This window comes from Hemitrygon akajei, chromosome 15, assembly GCF_048418815.1.
Source record: "Hemitrygon akajei chromosome 15, sHemAka1.3, whole genome shotgun sequence".
Taxonomy (NCBI): Eukaryota; Metazoa; Chordata; class Chondrichthyes; order Myliobatiformes; family Dasyatidae; genus Hemitrygon; species Hemitrygon akajei.
The window spans coordinates 47,853,429-47,859,428 of NC_133138.1; positions in this window are offsets into that span (position 1 = coordinate 47,853,429).

Genomic DNA, 6,000 nt, shown 5'->3' on the forward strand with positions numbered 1-6,000 from the left:
TTGCACTGCTTTATGGATGAGTTTTGGAGAGGATCTTCAGATTCTGATTGAAGTATCAGATATTGTAATATGTTTTGATTGATCAAGATATTAATGATCTGGAGAAGTCCTTCTTGGTGCTTTCTGCTCAAGCTCCAGTATGGAGATGGCTAGCTCTTCCATCTTATACAAAGAATTTTTCAACAGAAATCGGACTATTCTTCCAAAAGAGGTCAGAAGTCCCACCGTTTGAATCATATATCTGCAGTCCACTGAAGTCCTGTTTGTACAACCATGACCTCTCTGCAGAATTAGTTTCTGATTCAGATCAGCGCACTTTGTCAGATTTTTCTGCTGAAACAGAATTTGTCCTACCATTCCCCAACTCAGTTAACAGCCAAATCAGGAGACTAAATAACATCATTATCACAGAATCAAGTATATCTAGGGTGGACATTTTATGGGTATCAAAACATTCTTACACTTGAGAAAATTGTAAACATTAAGAAAACAGGTGGATCAATATAATTTATGCTGTTGACCAGGTACTTATAGTTAACTGTTTAATTGATGATGTGAAGTATTATATAGGTAGATTTCAGTTTACAACAGGATTCTATTCCTGAGAAATGTTTGTATTTGGTCTGCTTGTAATTAAGAAATGAATAAAAATATGTAGAGGGGAGGATCACCAAACCAATTCTGACGCAAGTGTAATCAAGCAGAAAGAACAGCTTCCAGCTGGTCTCGCTGATTCAATGAGTGAGGGAGTGAGACTGCCCAACACTCCCTGTTCTGCTTGGCTCAACCCACTCTCTGATTGTTGTGGCGTGGAGGTGAGGTGGGTGTGGGAAACCCTGCTCACACCCAGCTCTTCAGCAGCCAGCAAATCCACCTCCAGCCATTCTGCCAGTCTCCCAAAAGCTCGTACGTATGTACAGTGTGCCTCTATGTCAGGCATTCATTACCTTGTGAGTACTAGTGTGTAGCTTTGTTAACATCACATTGTTATTATTGTAGGGACAAAATATATAAAGTATGTTGAATCTATCTATTGTGAGATCCTAATAGTTTGACAATAAACTCAGCAGATAGTGTTTACTGTGTTCCCTTTCAGCTTACTAGCAAACCAGTTCCCACGTTGTCTTCAAACCGATTAGCTCCTGCTCCTCAGGTTTTTAAATTTTGCAGATTTTTAGAAAATTGGCTATATTACATCTTTAAAAAAAGTGAATTTAAAAGTAGTGAATAATGTGTTGGGTTATTCATAGAATAACTTGCTAGTGTAGAAAATCTGCCAATCTAGTATCACCATATCCACAGTATATTCGATTATCAGTTTTATTCTATATTGAATGTTAAAAAACATAGTTAAAAAACTATGTGCACTATATACTTTGCCTTTTGATATACAGTGTATAGTTTAATTAGAGACTGCAATTAGTTGAATGCTGTCATTTAATGACATTTAGTTTGAAATTAATGTTAACTTGTTAATAATAATGTAGAAGAACCTATGGGCAATTCCTACTTTATATAGTTGAATGGCAAGAATGCCTTTGAGGTCATTATATGTTAATTTTTGTATCAATTTGGAAGCTATAGAGTTGACAGCTAACAAAAACAGAAGATCTTGGCCAGTTCAGGCAGCATCTGTGGAGAGAGAAACGAAGTTAACTTTTCAGATCAATGGCCTTTCATCAAGATGGGCATATTCCATTAGTTTAATGATTCGAAGTCATCATTGTAAACTCATGTCCAGTTAACTCAGAGTTTGACATGTAAAATCAGATCTGACAAACTGACGGACGTTCAGTATGTCAGGTCTTCGCTGTCAATTCCATTCAGAACCTTTCACTCACATTGTTGGATTTTCTGGATCAATGAATATGCCCATTAGTTTGACGTTATTTCTACTGAAATATTAGTATGACTGGTTAGAAAAGGATGTATTCCAGGTTCTTCAAAAAAATCAATGTTTCTCATAGTTGCTTGTACACATGGAAGTATCAGAATGGTATGAGGCAATTGCTGCAGGGTGATCAAATCACATTATCTCATAATCCCACACCCTTGTTAGGAAAGACCAGCAGAGCAACATAGCAATCTGGCATAGTCTTATCTGTAAATATATACATAAATACTGCAGAATAGGAACTGGATCAATTAGGATGTTGAACTGTATTTTTAAAAAAATGTTTATTTTGTCCAGGGTAGATTTTGGGTCATGTAATAACTGATACTGTGATTGCTATTGAAATCCCACTGGTTTCCTTGGCTGCGTAAGTCCAAGGAAGACACATTCTGATCCCGCCAAACCTGTGAGGTTGAGGCGGCTCTCCCACCCCAACACTGGTTTGTGTTTATGCTGTGTAATTTGTTACCCTGTTATGACTCAGTGCCAAGAAACAACAGTCAGCACACTACATACGATTAAAGGAATTATATTTTTGAATCTTAACTAAAGGGTTATTAAGGAAAAAAAAGAAAAAAACAAAAAGGGCCCATTATAATTAAACAGTCTAATGTGCACCAGTTAGAGCTCAATTCACCAATCTTCAATTGATCTCGTTGCCCAGCTCCATCGAATCACGATCTCCCCACCGGGTTACATCATGCGACCGGTTCTCTCCAGCATCTTCTCTCTTCATTGCCCGCCAAACAAATGACCCCGCTCACATTCCAAAACACCCGTTATCTCTAACCATAACTCAAACACTGCTTCTACAGAAAGGCTATTACATTGGCAGTGAAACCTTTTCCAGGGTGTTACACTATAAAAATCCATATATTTAATTAATATTAATTCAATTCCCACCTGTCTGTAAGGGGTTTCTACTTTCTCACCGTGACAGCGTGGGTTTCCTTCAGGTGCTCCAGTTTCCTCACACGTTCTAAAGACACACGGGTTAGGGTTAGTAAGTTCTGTGCATGCTATGTTGGTGCCAGAACCACAGTGATGTTTGTGGGTTGTCCCCAGCACATTTTAGGGCTGTGTTGGTTCAGCACGGACTAGAAGGGCTGAGATGACCTGGTTCCATGCTGTAATTGTTGTATGGTTATAACAATATGGTTAACCATATGGTTATATGGTAAATGCAAAATCATGCAAAATCTATGCTTCAGCTCTCCGCATACCCAAGTTCCAACCTGATGGTATGAACACTGATTTCTCTAACGTAATAATTTTTACCCTCCCTCCTGTTTTTCTTCTCATCTGCCCATCACCTCCCTCTGGTTCCCCTCCTCCTCCCTGTCCTCTCCTATCTGATTCCTTTCTTTTCAGCCCTTTCACTCATCCATTTTGTCCTCCAACCCACTTTCCCTCTCACCTACTGTAGTCTCGCCCATCACCAGCCAGCTTGTAGTCCTTCCCCTGCTCCCACCTTCTTACTCTGGTTTCTGCCTCCTCCCTTTCCAATCCTGATGAAGGGTCTCAGACTGAAACGTTCACTATTCATTCCCCTCCATTGATGTTGTCTGACTTGCTGAGTTCCTCCAGAACTTTGTGTGTGTGTTGCTTAAAAATTTAGCCACCATGCTGTTAATTTGACTAGGTTTGATCCAGAATTCTGGTCCATTCTGAAAGTTACTAGGTCTTTTGGGGCTTCAGTGAAAACTTCTGGTTCCATGTCTGTCATGTGTACTGGCCATTCAGGCCACAGGCCTTACATTGTGCACATGCTGTTGGCATTAGTGGTGAGGAGCTATACATCTGCATCTAGTATCATCTAGCATTGGCTGATGAACTGTATAGGTGCACTCATGGCCAGGGTTACCACTTCCTAGAAGGCTGCAGGGATCAAAGGGTCTTCAAGCTGAACTGTTGACGCTTGATTCTCTTTCCACAGATGCAGATGTCAGACATCTTTCAAAAGGGTGAGCCCTTGTATGGTGTTAGGACCTGATGGTGTACTTGGTAGGGTTCAGAAAATAAATGCCAACCAGCTGGTGGGAGTGTGCAAGGACATCTTCAATCTCTCACTGCTGCAGTCGGAGGTTCCCACCTGTTTCACAAGATAACAAGACAAAGAAGCAGAAGTACGCCATTCGGCCCATCGAGTCTGCTCTGCCACTCCACCATGAGCTAAACTATTCTCCCATCTAGTTCCAGTTTCCGGCTTTTTTCCCATATCCCTTGATATCCTGACTAATCAGATACCTGTCAATCTCCTCCTTAAAAACCTTCAATGATTGGGCCTCCACAGCTGTATGTGGCAATGAATTCCATAAATCCCTGACCCTCTGGCTAAAAAAATTTCTCCTCATCTCTGTTTTAAATGGGTACCCTCTAATTCTAGGACTGTGACCTCTTGTCCTGGACTCACCCACCAAGGGAAACAGCCTTTCCACATCTACTCTGTCCAACCCTTTCAACATTCGAAATGTTTCTATGAGATCCCCTCTAATTCTTCTATACTCTAATGAATACAATCCAAGAGCCGATAAACGCTCCTCATATGTTAGTCCCTGCATTCCAGGAATCATCCTAGTGAATCTTCTCTGAACTCTCTCCAACATCAGCACATCCTTTCTAAGATAGGGGGCCCAAAACTGCACACAGTATTCCAAATGGGGTCTCACCAGTGCCCCATCAACACCTCCTTACTCTTATACACTATTCCTCTTGAAATGAATGCCAACATAGCATTTGCTTTCCTTACTGCCGATCCAACCTGGTGGTTAACCTTTAGGGTATCTTGCACGAGGACCCCCAAGTCCCTTTGCACTTCCGATTTTTGAATTTTCTCCCCATCTAAATAATAATCTGCCCGATTGTTTCTTCTTCCAAACTGTACAACCATACATTTCTCAACGTTGTATCTCATCTGCCATTTCTTTGCCCACTCTCCTAAACTGACCAAGTCTGTCTGCAACCTTTCCGTTTCTTAAACACTTCCTGCTCCTCTACCTATCTTGGTGTCATCCGCAAACTTAGCCACAAAACCATTTAATCCATAATCTAAATCATCAATATACAGTGTAAAACGAAGAGAAGGGTAACAATCATACCATTGCCCAGGAAGAGCAGGGTGAGCTGCCTCAATTACTATTGCCCAGTGGTGTTCACATTTACTGCAATAAAGTGTTTTGAGAGGAAGGTCATGGCTAGAGTAAGCTCCTGCTTAAGCAAGGGCTCGGATCTGTTACAACTTGTCTATTGCCACAATAGGTCTACAGGCAATGCTATCTCATTGGTTCTCTGCTTGACCTTGGATCACCTAAATAATAGTAATACTTTTGTCAGGCTGCTGTTATTGATTACAGCTAGGCATTCAACATAATCATACCCTCAGTTCTAATTAACAAGCTCCAAACCTGGTCCTCTGTACCTCCCTCTGCAACTGGATTCTTGACCTTCTCACCGAAAAACCACAGTCTCTGAGGATTGGAAATAATGCTTCCTCCTCACTGACAGTGAACACAGGCACACCTCAAGGAGATGTGGTTAACTCACTGCTCCACTCTCTCTACACCCTGACTGTGGGGCACAGCACAACTTAAACACCGCCTATAAATTTGCCAAAGGCACAACTATTGTTGGCAGAGTTTCAAATGGTGATGAGGAAGTGTAGAAGAGCAAAATAGATCAAAGAGTTGAGTGATGTCACAACAACAACCTTGTGTGTAACATCAGTGAGATCAAGGAATTGATTGTGGATTTCAAGAAGGGGAGGTTGAAGGAACACATACCTTCCCTCACTGAGGGATCAGCACTAGAAAGGATGTTTCAAATTCCTGGTTGTCAACATCTCTTGACGATCTATCCTGGGCCCAACATACTGATGCAACTACAAAGAACGTATGACGGAGAACAGATTTCTGAATCGACAATGACCCATGAACACTACCTCAGTATTCCTTTCCTCTCTTTTTGCACTACTTATTTACTACCGTAGATTCCGGATTTTAAGCCGCTACTTTTTTCCCACATTTTGAACAGCTTTGAACTTTGCGGCCAATAATCCGAAGCGGCTAATGCATGATTTTTTTCATGCCGCCTCGTAAACATTTTGCCTC